This window comes from Micromesistius poutassou (assembly GCF_964030765.1).
Source record: "Micromesistius poutassou genome assembly, chromosome: 1".
NCBI classification, from domain to species: domain Eukaryota; kingdom Metazoa; phylum Chordata; class Actinopteri; order Gadiformes; family Gadidae; genus Micromesistius; species Micromesistius poutassou.
This window is the reverse complement of record NC_140271.1, coordinates 10,088,431-10,103,831: the sequence shown is the minus strand read 5'-3', so window position 1 is coordinate 10,103,831 and position 15,401 is coordinate 10,088,431. Positions and strand designations below refer to the sequence as shown.

General features: G+C 45.2%; 2 long non-coding RNA genes across 2 annotated transcripts; both read left to right on the top strand.

Moving 5' to 3' along the window:
• Positions 1–3,907: 3,907 nt before the first annotated feature.
• Positions 3,908–4,940, top strand: LOC311378172. The gene is made up of 3 exons (XR_014645297.1): positions 3,908–4,241; positions 4,584–4,741; positions 4,881–4,940. It is a non-coding gene; the product is annotated as an uncharacterized lncRNA (long non-coding RNA).
• An 8,489-nt stretch (positions 4,941–13,429) lies between these two features.
• Positions 13,430–14,462, top strand: LOC311370724. Its single transcript, XR_014640881.1, has 3 exons — positions 13,430–13,763; positions 14,106–14,263; positions 14,403–14,462. It is a non-coding gene; the product is annotated as an uncharacterized lncRNA (long non-coding RNA).
• Positions 14,463–15,401: the final 939 nt, after the last annotated feature.

Here is a 15,401-nt window from a genome sequence, read left to right as displayed (position 1 = left end):
TATCTTGGACCAAAAGCTGCAGAGAATGCAGAAGGAGAAGTACCGGTGGTGTGATGGCCAACGATTGCCCGCAGCAGGTAGATAGATAGATAGATAGATGTATACTTTATTAATCCCCAGGGGAAATTCAAAGTCACAGTAGCTTGAATACGTCATCCATAGCATACAACATAAACTAGATGATAAAATCAAATAAAATATCCATATGGATAATATGGACAAATAAAAGATATGCTAAGGTGCTCTTGGATAATGTGTGTCATGATGGTAGTGCTGCTGAGCAACAAGGCCTCAACATGCTCCCTGTGTCTCGTTTCTTTCCCTGCATACAGATGCCTTGTCAATCTTCAGAAAACACCTGACACCATTTGAGCGGAGGGAAATCAAAGAGTACAAGGAGGTGTGGTACCTTGGCATAGCTGCAGAGAAGATCCAGCAGAAATGCACCTTCCGCCATGGTTATGATGACCGCCAGGGACACTACAAGATGGTAAATAAATACCCACACGTGTCCCCCAGAGGGATCCTACCACAAACCCTTTCAGAGTAGAAGAATGGGCTTTGTTGGGTCCAGCGAGATGTATTTATATTTATTCACCGTTGGTTCTCTCATGTTATGAATGGTTTTTTTAAATGCAGGTTGTCAAAGACCACATCGCCTACCGCTATGAGGTCCTGGAGCTGATGGGTCAGGGCAGCTTGAGTCGAGTCCTCAAGTGCAGAGACCACAAAACCAAGCAGCTGGTAGCCATGAAGGTCATTGCAAAAAACCCAAGGTATCCTATCATGGATCAAGCTCAATGATAGAGTGCAATCGTTACATTAAATGTACATTTCACATTTTACCATTCAAATCACATTCTGTCATCAATATGCCAATCCATATGATCCTAAACAATTACTATCCATGAACCTCAAACCAACCAATCAATAGGTTTGCAGATGTGGCGATGGCAGAGGTGGAAATTCTGGAGCTTCTCCAAAAGAACGATGTGCCTGGCGTGGCCAACGTCGTCCACATGAAGGAGCACTTCCACTTCCGTGAACATGTGTGCATCACCTTTGACCTCATGGGGTGGGTTTGGAACACAAAAGCTTCATATCATGCCCACTCATATAGAAATAAGACACCAACAACAAACAAGGTGTTTGTAATTGATAATATCAGTGCCAATAACAATACAAATGTTGCTTCAAATATCTCTGCTTGACAAAGGCATTAGGTGAAAGAGAGAAAGACCTAGGACAAAGCTTTATGAATCCTCTCAATGTTTAATCTTTCCAGAAAGAACCTGTATGAGGGGATGAAGGAGAGAGGGTTCAGAGGGCTGGGCACCTCTCAGTTGAGGAGCCATGCCATCTCTCTTGTGCAGTCTCTCCAGTTCCTTGGTAGGACCGGCATCATCCACTGCGACCTGAAACCGGTAGGAGCCTAATCATAATCTAAGTCCTCCATGTTGACACATTTAGTTAGAATATACACTTTATGCACATGGCTTTTGGAATCAATATCTATTTTCTGTTTAGGAGAACATCCTGGTATCAGAAGATGACTCAGAGGTCATAAAGGTGGCTGACTTTGGGTCAAGCCTCCTGGAGCATCGCAACAGTGAGGGTTTGGCCTTTTACCTTGACCGAAAAACATCAATCTTTAAAGGTAGCTGTTTATTTCTGAAGCTAATGTTCATTTCAATGATCACCTTGTCCTTCTCCACAGCCGATCCTTTTGCCCAGACACTGACCTACAAGTCCCCAGAAGCTATTCTGAAGAGGGCCTACAGCAAGGCCATTGACATGTGGAGTCTGGGCTGCATCTTAGCTGAGCTCAAGACAGGCCAGATCCTATTTGATGTGCACCATGAGAAAGCGCTAGTGCTGGAAATGGCGAAGGTAATGAATACCTAGTTAGGTTGGCAATAATATTTCAACGCCAGACTGTTATTCTAATGGGTCGGTGTGCGTGTTCTGTTGAAGCTGCTGGGTGTTCCTCCATTGGATTGGCTGAAGAGGACCACGCTTCGGGACGAGCTCTCTGGTGAGTAGAAACTAAACCACCCGCAAGTTGTACTCCCAGTGACACGACACAATGTCCTTGGTCTCTTGGTTGTTGTGTACTTCAGTTGTTGTTGTTGTGTGATGTTGTTGTGCGACGTTAATGCAGGTCCAAGCAACAGCAGAGACATGACCAGGCTGAGTCTGTCTAGGGCCCTGGACACGGAGGACGAAGTCTTTCTGGACTTCATCCAGAGCTGTCTCGAGTAGGTGCACCTCCACTCTGACCCAAGTGTGACGTTTGATACGGTCCATTGAGTCCTCGCTTATGTATTTATTCGAACCTGTGCTATGTTAAGTTGTTATGATGGGATACAAAGTAGTCTTGGAGGTTGCAGCACTAGAACCAGGGTCAGGTCGTGACAATTGGCGGGAAATTATTTAGCGCAATTTAGTGCATTATTTAGCGCAGGAATCAATGTCTTCTACATTCAGCGTGTTGCAGATATGTTGATCCCTGTTCTTGTTGACCTGGCGGTGTTAAGATACGAGCCGGAGAAGCGCATGACCCCGGATGAGGCCATGCAGCATCCGTGGATTCTGGAGCACTTCCAGAGTCCCAGCTCCAGTGCGGCCACTTCTCCTCACCAGTCCAATAACTTGGAGCACATGGTGGACTCTGCCAGCGATGCAGCCCCGTCCACCTCCGGGGCAGGGCCGTGACCGGTCGGGGCCATGGAGGAGGAGGCAGGAGGCAGGAGGAGGGAGGGGGCGCTGAATAAAGCCGGTCCCTCCATCACGGCGACATGCGTCGTTACATGAGCCCACCAAGTGAGTCGTTGCTCATTTTCGTGTTGTTATAATGACCAACAGTTTTGTCCATACAATGTTTGATCTCATATTAGATACGAAAAAAGACAAAGACAAACAAGTTGTTTGTAATTGATAATATCAGTGCCAATAACAATACAAATGTTGCTTCAAATATCTGTGCTTGACAAAGGCATAAGGTGAAAGAGTGAAATACCTAGGACAACGCTTTATGAATACTTTTAATGTGTAATATTTCCAGAAAGAACCTGGATGAGGTGATGAACGAGAGAGAGTTCAGAGTGCTGGGCACTTCTCAGTTGAGGAGCCATGCCATCTCTCTTGTGCAGTCTCTCCAGTTCCTTGGAAGGGCCGGCATCATCCACTGTGACCTGAAACCAGTAGGCGCCTCATCATCTAAGTCCTACATGTTGACACGTTTTGTTTTGAATATACACTTAATGCACGTCTTTGGTATTCAATGTATATTTTCTGTTTAGGAGAACATCCTCGTATCAGAAGATGACTCAGAGGTCATAAAGGTGGCTGACTTTGGGTCAAGCCTTCTGGAACATCGAAGCAGTGAGTGTGTGGCCTTTTACCTTGACCGAAAAACACCCATCTTTAAAGGTAGCTGTTTCTTTCCAAAGCTACTGTTCATTTGAATGATGAACCTTGTCTTGTGTGCGTGTTCTGTTGAAGCTGCTGGGTGTTCCTCTAAAGGGTATGCTGAAGGAGACCCCGCTTCAGGACTTGATCTCTGGTGAGTAGAAACTAAACCATCCTCCAGTTGTCCTCCCAGTGTCACGATAAAATGTCCTTGGCCTCTTGGTTTGCTGTGTACTTCAGTTGTTGTTGTTGTGTGATGTTGTTGTGTGACGTTAATGCAGGTCGAAGGAGACAGCAGACGCATGACCAGGTGGTGTCTGTCTATGGCCCTGGAGACGAGGACCAACTCTTTCTTGACTTCATCCAGCGCTGTGTCGCGTAAGTGTACCTCCACTCTGACCCAAGTGTGACGTTTTATACGGTCCCCAAGTCCTCACTTATGTATTTATTCCAACACGTGCTATGTTAAGTTGTTATGAGGGGATATAAAGTAGTCCTGGAGGTTGTAGCATTAGAACCAGGGTCAGGTCGTGACCATCGGCGGCAAATCATTCAGTGCACATGTAAGGAAATAATGTCTTCCACATTCAGCGTGTTACAGATATGTTAAAGCCTGTTCTTGTTGATCTGGCGATGTTAACACACGAGCCGGCAAAGCGCATGCTGAGGCCATGCAGCATCCGTGGATTCTGGAGCACTTCCAGAGTCCCTGCTCCAGCGTGGACTCTTCTCCTCATCAGTCCAGTAGCTGGGAACACATGGTGGACTGGTGGACCAGCAACGCAGCCCAGCCGAGTCCCAGGACATATACCGTTACATGAGCCCCACAAGTGAGTCATTTTTGTGTTGTTATAATGTCCAACAGTTTTGTCCATACGATGTTTGATCTGATATTGGATACGAAAAAAGACATTGGAGACTAAAGCTTTGCAGTCCACGGATGTGGTAAAACATACGTTTAGACTCCAATGTTTTCAGACCAACCCTAGTTTACCATTACCATCTCATCATCAACCTTGAGACGAGTTAAAACTTAAAAAGACCACATCACCTTCTAAACCCTTTCCTTCACGAAGGGACGGATGCCTGTCCCTTTCATCAGGCCATCACTTCCTGCTGAGCAACAAGGCCTCAACATGCTCCCTGTGTCTCGTTTCTTTCCCTGCACACAGATGCCTTGACGGCCTACAAAAAACACCTGACACTGTTTGAGTAGAGGGGAATCAAACAGTACATCGAGGTGTGGTACCATGGCATAGCGTTAGAGAAGGTCCAGCAGAATTGCACCCTCTACCATGGTTATGATGACATCAAGGGACACAACACGATGGTAAATATTGACGCGTGTTTTCCTTAGGGACCACAAACCCTTTCAGAGTAGAGGAATGGGCTTTGTTGGGTTCAGTGAGATGTATTTATATTTATTCACAGTTGGTTCTCTATGTAATTAATGGGGCTTTTAAATGCAGGTTATCAAAGACCACATCGCCTACCGCTATGAGGTCCTGGAGCTGATGGGTCAGGGCGGCTTCAGTCGAGTCCTCAAATGCAGAGACCACAAAACCAAGCAGCTGGTAGCCATGAAGGTCATTGCGAACAACCAAAGGTATCTTATCACGGATCAAGCTCAATGACAGTGTTCAATAGTTAGATTAAACTAACATTTCATATTTAACCATTCAAATCACAGTCTGTAATCAATATGCCAATCCATATTATGCTAAACAATTACTATCCTTGAACCTCAAACCAACCAATCAACAGGTTTAACGATGACGTGGCCAACGTCGTCTACGTGAAGGAGCACTTCCACTTCCGTAACCAAATGGACACACATTTGGACATGTAATAAAGTATTATCTAATCTAATCTATCTAATCTAATCTAATGTGTGGAGAATATCATGCTTCAAATGGAGCAGGATATCTCCTGCCGTCTCGGTACCTCTGGTGGTACTGAGACGGGTGACTGGTGGGTGGAGGCCGTGGAATCGACCCCCAGCTTGCCTGACACTGGGTTGTTGTCAGACGGAGCTGCTGAGGATGCAGAGATGGTGGCGAATCGACGACAGAGACTTGATGCTACACAAAATGTCCGCAGGAGAGACAAACTGAAGAAAAACCTCACGCACGGCTGGACGTTGATGTTAAGAAGCAGCTCTTCCCAAAGAGGAGTTGCACCATTTGTTCACAGACTGAGTGCTACTGGGGGTTCAGGAGATACTCCACAACCCACACTAGGTGAAGGAAAGCTCTCTGGTGGTTCCTGTTGTGCAGGGCCTGACAATTTGAGAAGGGTCCAGCGTCAGCTGGACACTTATTACTCCTGTCTTTTGTTTTATTTGTTTTATTTTGTAATCTCTTCCATGTTTGCATGTCAATAAAACTGTTTTGTTTGTTTATTATTTTATAATCCTTTAATATTTAATAGTGCAGCCCTACATTAAAATGTGGCGTTGTCGGTTACAAGCCCAAAACCTTGGCAAGACATTTGTTCATATTGTATTTCATGCCACCAAATAGTCAGTACAGTAAATATGGGGATCTCACGAGTCACGACAATATATATATAATGTATATATACACATGCGCGCGTGCACACACACACACACACACACACACAGGGCCACGGTCGAGAGGTCATCTCTCTCATGACGTCACAATGAGCTGCGTAAGGTTATTTTTCAGAATCTTTAATGTTTGCATTTGTCATGACAACTGTCACTCATATTGAAGACGCTTCTGATCTGAAGAGATATTGCTCGACGATTTCGACGATTTCCTTCTGATTATAAATAAGTGTCTTTAGTCTCAGTATTGTTTCTGCAAGGAACGAACGGTCCCAGTTGACGGTTTGATCCAGTAGGAAACAAAGGTAGGTTTCCGTGACTTTCCGCCACTCTTTTGAGAAAAGTTCGATTTTTTTTCTGGCAGATAATTGTCAGGTAAATAGGATTAATTTTGAGTTATAGGCCCTGTCTGTCGTGTTGGTTTAATATTTGATCTGATGCATCGTTTCTCCGTGATATGAAGGCGTCCCATAGTGCGGCCCTCAAGTCGGCCCAATCGGTTTTCTTTCCCCCCTGACCTTTAACCGCTGACCAAAGTCTTCATCAAAATATGAATTAATAACTTAATTGACCTAATTAACTATTGTAGCCTATTAGTGCTACGTTAGGCCTATGTTGATTCAACTTCAAAGTCATCAATCCATCCAATCCGTGACACTGAACACTACAAAAAGATAAGTGCTGGGGAAACGTCCCCTGGTTAAATCACGGCCCTAGGCGGTAAATCCTCGCAGGGCGAGGAGAGGTGAATTGTTAAGAAAGAGAAAGACGACCCTTTGATTTTGTTTGATCAGATAGTTCCCGTACAAAGCTTATTTTTTTTCTGCAGGATGACTGAAAACGATAGACATTTAGACATTTAGACATTAGTTTTGACCCACTGGCTAGTTCTCTGACATCTCATTGCACTTGAGAATCGCGTCTTGATATTGTAAGTTAAAATGTTAATGCAGAGTCACTGAATTAGCCAGCAATTCTTTAAGATATAAAGACAGCCCTATACAACCTTACGCACCTGTTTAATAGATCGTTGAAGTCGAGGTTTCGGATGCAAATAGTTGTGCTCTGTCTCACGTCAAATGTGAACATTTCCTAATAAATAATAATAATAATCACAATAGTAACAATATTATTATTCATAATAATAACCACAAAAATAAGCAACGTGAAGTTGCATCACGCCGGGCGCCATAGTCTGAGACAGAACCGTCAGACCATCAGACACAGCGACCCCAACACGGTGTGACGTCACCTTCACGTCCCCTTATAAACGCATTAAAAATATCAATCTTAAATGATTCTAAATATCAAATATCTAACACAACCTCCCTCTCCTTGTATTGTATCAGGAGTTTAGGAACATGGATGCCCGCCTCCCCAAGCGTGCGCCCAAGCCCAAGCCTCCTGCTCAGAAGAGGATCTTGCTTCCAGCGCTCACCCAGACCCCCTCCGCCGTGACGGTGACCTGGTCAGTGTTCCTGGTGAACTAGTCCGCTAGTGTCCTACATGTCCACATTACTTACATCATTTCAAATGAGACTCCCCGCTATAAGCTATGTGTATAGTGCATACACAGAGACATGGTATATGTTATGCATCACAGCTCATGGTGTTGGCCAATATGTCTACCTGTACGTTCCTGTATAGAGGGATGAAAAGGACATGTAGAACACCACATGAAACCCTGACTTGCAAAACACAAAAAAGTTTTTTAATTCTAATTCAAAAGACTTCAATGCAAAGTACTCAGTAACCACCACTGAGATCATAACCATTGCGTGTTTCCTCCCTCAGGAATCAGGTGCCAGTCGAATGGACGGACCCTCTGCCCCCGCTGGTCTTAAAGTCTGCGGCGGTGAACAAGGCTCCTCTTCAGAAGGGGAAGACCCGCGTCCTTCCAGACATCATCAAGACCCAGCAGAGACCCGTCCTCCGTGATGGTGTCCTGGTCAGTATTCCTGCTGAACTAGTCCGCTAGTGTCCTACATGTCCAAATTACTTACATCATTTCAAATGAGACTCCCCACTATACGCTATGTGTATAGTGCACATGGACATGGTATATGTTATGAATCACAGCGCATGGTGTTGGCCAATATGTCTACCTGTGCTACCTGTATGATGGGATGAAAAGGACATGTAGCCACATGAAACCCTGATTTGCTAAAGACAAAAAAGTGTTGTAATTCTAATTCATTCATGCGAATCGCTCAGTAACGTCCACTGAGATCATAACCATTGCGTCTTTCCACCCTCAGGAGCCAAAAATCAAAAATAGGGTCCACTGGAAGGACCCTCTGCCCCCGCTGGTCTTACAGTCTGCAACGGTGAACAAGTCTCCTCTTGAGAAGAGGAAGACCCCCGTCCTTCCAGCGCTCACCAATACCCAGCAGAGACCCCTCCTCCGTGATGGTGAACTGGTCAGTGTTCCTGGTGAACTAGTCCGCAAGTGTCCTACATGTCCACATTACTTACATAATTTCAAATGAGACTCCCCACTATACGGTATGTGTATAGTGCATACCGGTACACATTGACATGGTATATGTTATGAATCACAGCTCATGTTGGTGATAAATATGTCTATCTGTGCGTTCCTATATAATGGAATGAAAAGGACATGTAGAACACCACCATGAAACACTGATTTGCAAAACACCAAAAAGTGTTCTAATTCAAATGACTTCAATGCAAAGCGCTCAGTAACGTCCACTGAGATCATAACCATTGCGTCTTTCCACCCTCAGGAGCCAATAAAAAGGAAGGACCCTCTGCCCCCACTGGTCTTGAAGTCTGCGGCGGTGAACAAGGCTCCTCTTCAGAAGGGGAAGACCCCCGTCCTTCCAGACATCATCAAGACCCAGCAGAGACCCCTCCTCCGTGATGGTGTCCTGGTCAGTATTCCTGCTGAACTAGTCCACTAGGGTCCTACATGTCCACATTACTTACATCATTACAAATGGTTAGCCTAATAGCATCATTGCCTAAGTCATATTTTGGCCAAATTGTGATATCCAACCTAACTCTACCCTCCTAATGCTGCTGATTCACTGTGCCTTATTGGCTATAGCATAAGCCAATCAGACTGCTCTTTTACATTCCATAATCTGCCTAAGTCAGCTATTTGATTCAGGCCTTTATGACACTAAATACTAGATGCACCTTAAAATGTGCCTTAGGTAAATGATGCTTTGGGGCTCTGAACAAAATGACACAGGCTTGACACCATTGCGTCTTTCCTCCCTCAGGAGCCAATGAAAAGGATGGACCCTCTGCCCCCGCTGGTCTTAAAGTCTGAGGCGGTGAAAAAGGCTCCTCTTCAGAAGGGGAAGACGACCGTCCTTCCAGACTTTGACACGACCCCCCAGAAAGACCCCCGCCCTGCTGCTGAACTGGTCAGTGATCTGCTCCTTAAGTCCCAATTGCATCTCATCTTCTCAATGTTACGAAGAGGATGTTCAGTGTTCACGTTGTGTGTGTGTGTGTGTGTGTGTGTGTGTGTGTGTGTGTGTGTGTGTGTGTGTGTGTGTGTGTGTGATTTCTATCTTGGACCAAAAGCTGCAGAGAATGCAGAAGGAGAAGTACCGGTGGTGTGATGGCCAACGATTGCCCGCAGCAGGTAGATAGATAGATAGATAGATGTATACTTTATTAATCCCCAGGGGAAATTCAAAGTCACAGTAGCTTGAATACGTCATCCATAGCATACAACATAAACTAGATGATAAAATCAAATAAAATATCCATATGGATAATATGGACAAATAAAAGATATGCTAAGGTGCTCTTGGATAATGTGTGTCATGATGGTAGTGCTGCTGAGCAACAAGGCCTCAACATGCTCCCTGTGTCTCGTTTCTTTCCCTGCATACAGATGCCTTGTCAATCTTCAGAAAACACCTGACACCATTTGAGCGGAGGGAAATCAAAGAGTACAAGGAGGTGTGGTACCTTGGCATAGCTGCAGAGAAGATCCAGCAGAAATGCACCTTCCGCCATGGTTATGATGACCGCCAGGGACACTACAAGATGGTAAATAAATACCCACACGTGTCCCCCAGAGGGATCCTACCACAAACCCTTTCAGAGTAGAAGAATGGGCTTTGTTGGGTCCAGCGAGATGTATTTATATTTATTCACCGTTGGTTCTCTCATGTTATGAATGGTTTTTTTAAATGCAGGTTGTCAAAGACCACATCGCCTACCGCTATGAGGTCCTGGAGCTGATGGGTCAGGGCAGCTTGAGTCGAGTCCTCAAGTGCAGAGACCACAAAACCAAGCAGCTGGTAGCCATGAAGGTCATTGCAAAAAACCCAAGGTATCCTATCATGGATCAAGCTCAATGATAGAGTGCAATCGTTACATTAAATGTACATTTCACATTTTACCATTCAAATCACATTCTGTCATCAATATGCCAATCCATATGATCCTAAACAATTACTATCCATGAACCTCAAACCAACCAATCAATAGGTTTGCAGATGTGGCGATGGCAGAGGTGGAAATTCTGGAGCTTCTCCAAAAGAACGATGTGCCTGGCGTGGCCAACGTCGTCCACATGAAGGAGCACTTCCACTTCCGTGAACATGTGTGCATCACCTTTGACCTCATGGGGTGGGTTTGGAACACAAAAGCTTCATATCATGCCCACTCATATAGAAATAAGACACCAACAACAAACAAGGTGTTTGTAATTGATAATATCAGTGCCAATAACAATACAAATGTTGCTTCAAATATCTCTGCTTGACAAAGGCATTAGGTGAAAGAGAGAAAGACCTAGGACAAAGCTTTATGAATCCTCTCAATGTTTAATCTTTCCAGAAAGAACCTGTATGAGGGGATGAAGGAGAGAGGGTTCAGAGGGCTGGGCACCTCTCAGTTGAGGAGCCATGCCATCTCTCTTGTGCAGTCTCTCCAGTTCCTTGGTAGGACCGGCATCATCCACTGCGACCTGAAACCGGTAGGAGCCTAATCATAATCTAAGTCCTCCATGTTGACACATTTAGTTAGAATATACACTTTATGCACATGGCTTTTGGAATCAATATCTATTTTCTGTTTAGGAGAACATCCTGGTATCAGAAGATGACTCAGAGGTCATAAAGGTGGCTGACTTTGGGTCAAGCCTCCTGGAGCATCGCAACAGTGAGGGTTTGGCCTTTTACCTTGACCGAAAAACATCAATCTTTAAAGGTAGCTGTTTATTTCTGAAGCTAATGTTCATTTCAATGATCACCTTGTCCTTCTCCACAGCCGATCCTTTTGCCCAGACACTGACCTACAAGTCCCCAGAAGCTATTCTGAAGAGGGCCTACAGCAAGGCCATTGACATGTGGAGTCTGGGCTGCATCTTAGCTGAGCTCAAGACAGGCCAGATCCTATTTGATGTGCACCATGAGAAAGCGCTAGTGCTGGAAATGGCGAAGGTAATGAATACCTAGTTAGGTTGGCAATAATATTTCAACGCCAGACTGTTATTCTAATGGGTCGGTGTGCGTGTTCTGTTGAAGCTGCTGGGTGTTCCTCCATTGGATTGGCTGAAGAGGACCACGCTTCGGGACGAGCTCTCTGGTGAGTAGAAACTAAACCACCCGCAAGTTGTACTCCCAGTGACACGACACAATGTCCTTGGTCTCTTGGTTGTTGTGTACTTCAGTTGTTGTTGTTGTGTGATGTTGTTGTGCGACGTTAATGCAGGTCCAAGCAACAGCAGAGACATGACCAGGCTGAGTCTGTCTAGGGCCCTGGACACGGAGGACGAAGTCTTTCTGGACTTCATCCAGAGCTGTCTCGAGTAGGTGCACCTCCACTCTGACCCAAGTGTGACGTTTGATACGGTCCATTGAGTCCTCGCTTATGTATTTATTCGAACCTGTGCTATGTTAAGTTGTTATGATGGGATACAAAGTAGTCTTGGAGGTTGCAGCACTAGAACCAGGGTCAGGTCGTGACAATTGGCGGGAAATTATTTAGCGCAATTTAGTGCATTATTTAGCGCAGGAATCAATGTCTTCTACATTCAGCGTGTTGCAGATATGTTGATCCCTGTTCTTGTTGACCTGGCGGTGTTAAGATACGAGCCGGAGAAGCGCATGACCCCGGATGAGGCCATGCAGCATCCGTGGATTCTGGAGCACTTCCAGAGTCCCAGCTCCAGTGCGGCCACTTCTCCTCACCAGTCCAATAACTTGGAGCACATGGTGGACTCTGCCAGCGATGCAGCCCCGTCCACCTCCGGGGCAGGGCCGTGACCGGTCGGGGCCATGGAGGAGGAGGCAGGAGGCAGGAGGAGGGAGGGGGCGCTGAATAAAGCCGGTCCCTCCATCACGGCGACATGCGTCGTTACATGAGCCCACCAAGTGAGTCGTTGCTCATTTTCGTGTTGTTATAATGACCAACAGTTTTGTCCATACAATGTTTGATCTCATATTAGATACGAAAAAAGACAAAGACAAACAAGTTGTTTGTAATTGATAATATCAGTGCCAATAACAATACAAATGTTGCTTCAAATATCTGTGCTTGACAAAGGCATAAGGTGAAAGAGTGAAATACCTAGGACAACGCTTTATGAATACTTTTAATGTGTAATATTTCCAGAAAGAACCTGGATGAGGTGATGAACGAGAGAGAGTTCAGAGTGCTGGGCACCTCTCAGTTGAGGAGCCATGCCATCTCTCTTGTGCAGTCTCTCCAGTTCCTTGGAAGGGCCGGCATCATCCACTGTGACCTGAAACCAGTAGGCGCCTCATCATCTAAGTCCTACATGTTGACACGTTTTGTTTTGAATATACACTTAATGCACGTCTTTGGTATTCAATGTATATTTTCTGTTTAGGAGAACATCCTCGTATCAGAAGATGACTCAGAGGTCATAAAGGTGGCTGACTTTGGGTCAAGCCTTCTGGAACATCGAAGCAGTGAGTGTGTGGCCTTTTACCTTGACCGAAAAACACCCATCTTTAAAGGTAGCTGTTTCTTTCCAAAGCTACTGTTCATTTGAATGATGAACCTTGTCTTGTGTGCGTGTTCTGTTGAAGCTGCTGGGTGTTCCTCTAAAGGGTATGCTGAAGGAGACCCCGCTTCAGGACTTGATCTCTGGTGAGTAGAAACTAAACCATCCTCCAGTTGTCCTCCCAGTGTCACGATAAAATGTCCTTGGCCTCTTGGTTTGCTGTGTACTTCAGTTGTTGTTGTTGTGTGATGTTGTTGTGTGACGTTAATGCAGGTCGAAGGAGACAGCAGACGCATGACCAGGTGGTGTCTGTCTATGGCCCTGGAGACGAGGACCAACTCTTTCTTGACTTCATCCAGCGCTGTGTCGCGTAAGTGTACCTCCACTCTGACCCAAGTGTGACGTTTTATACGGTCCCCAAGTCCTCACTTATGTATTTATTCCAACACGTGCTATGTTAAGTTGTTATGAGGGGATATAAAGTAGTCCTGGAGGTTGTAGCATTAGAACCAGGGTCAGGTCGTGACCATCGGCGGCAAATCATTCAGTGCACATGTAAGGAAATAATGTCTTCCACATTCAGCGTGTTACAGATATGTTAAAGCCTGTTCTTGTTGATCTGGCGATGTTAACACACGAGCCGGCAAAGCGCATGCTGAGGCCATGCAGCATCCGTGGATTCTGGAGCACTTCCAGAGTCCCTGCTCCAGCGTGGACTCTTCTCCTCATCAGTCCAGTAGCTGGGAACACATGGTGGACTGGTGGACCAGCAACGCAGCCCAGCCGAGTCCCAGGACATATACCGTTACATGAGCCCCACAAGTGAGTCATTTTTGTGTTGTTATAATGTCCAACAGTTTTGTCCATACGATGTTTGATCTGATATTGGATACGAAAAAAGACATTGGAGACTAAAGCTTTGCAGTCCACGGATGTGGTAAAACATACGTTTAGACTCCAATGTTTTCAGACCAACCCTAGTTTACCATTACCATCTCATCATCAACCTTGAGACGAGTTAAAACTTAAAAAGACCACATCACCTTCTAAACCCTTTCCTTCACGAAGGGACGGATGCCTGTCCCTTTCATCAGGCCATCACTTCCTGCTGAGCAACAAGGCCTCAACATGCTCCCTGTGTCTCGTTTCTTTCCCTGCACACAGATGCCTTGACGGCCTACAAAAAACACCTGACACTGTTTGAGTAGAGGGGAATCAAACAGTACATCGAGGTGTGGTACCATGGCATAGCGTTAGAGAAGGTCCAGCAGAATTGCACCCTCTACCATGGTTATGATGACATCAAGGGACACAACACGATGGTAAATATTGACGCGTGTTTTCCTTAGGGACCACAAACCCTTTCAGAGTAGAGGAATGGGCTTTGTTGGGTTCAGTGAGATGTATTTATATTTATTCACAGTTGGTTCTCTATGTAATTAATGGGGCTTTTAAATGCAGGTTATCAAAGACCACATCGCCTACCGCTATGAGGTCCTGGAGCTGATGGGTCAGGGCGGCTTCAGTCGAGTCCTCAAATGCAGAGACCACAAAACCAAGCAGCTGGTAGCCATGAAGGTCATTGCGAACAACCAAAGGTATCTTATCACGGATCAAGCTCAATGACAGTGTTCAATAGTTAGATTAAACTAACATTTCATATTTAACCATTCAAATCACAGTCTGTAATCAATATGCCAATCCATATTATGCTAAACAATTACTATCCTTGAACCTCAAACCAACCAATCAACAGGTTTAACGATGACGTGGCCAACGTCGTCTACGTGAAGGAGCACTTCCACTTCCGTAACCAAATGGACACACATTTGGACATGTAATAAAGTATTATCTAATCTAATCTATCTAATCTAATCTAATGTGTGGAGAATATCATGCTTCAAATGGAGCAGGATATCTCCTGCCGTCTCGGTACCTCTGGTGGTACTGAGACGGGTGACTGGTGGGTGGAGGCCGTGGAATCGACCCCCAGCTTGCCTGACACTGGGTTGTTGTCAGACGGAGCTGCTGAGGATGCAGAGATGGTGGCGAATCGACGACAGAGACTTGATGCTACACAAAATGTCCGCAGGAGAGACAAACTGAAGAAAAACCTCACGCACGGCTGGACGTTGATGTTAAGAAGCAGCTCTTCCCAAAGAGGAGTTGCACCATTTGTTCACAGACTGAGTGCTACTGGGGGTTCAGGAGATACTCCACAACCCACACTAGGTGAAGGAAAGCTCTCTGGTGGTTCCTGTTGTGCAGGGCCTGATAATTTGAGAAGGGTCCAGCGTCAGCTGGACACTTATTACTCCTGTCTTTTGTTTTATTTGTTTTATTTTGTAATCTCTTCCATGTTTGCATGTCAATAAAACTGTTTTGTTTGTTTATTATTTTATAATCCTTTAATATTTAATAGTGCAGCCCTACATTAAAATGTGGCGTTGTCGGTTACAA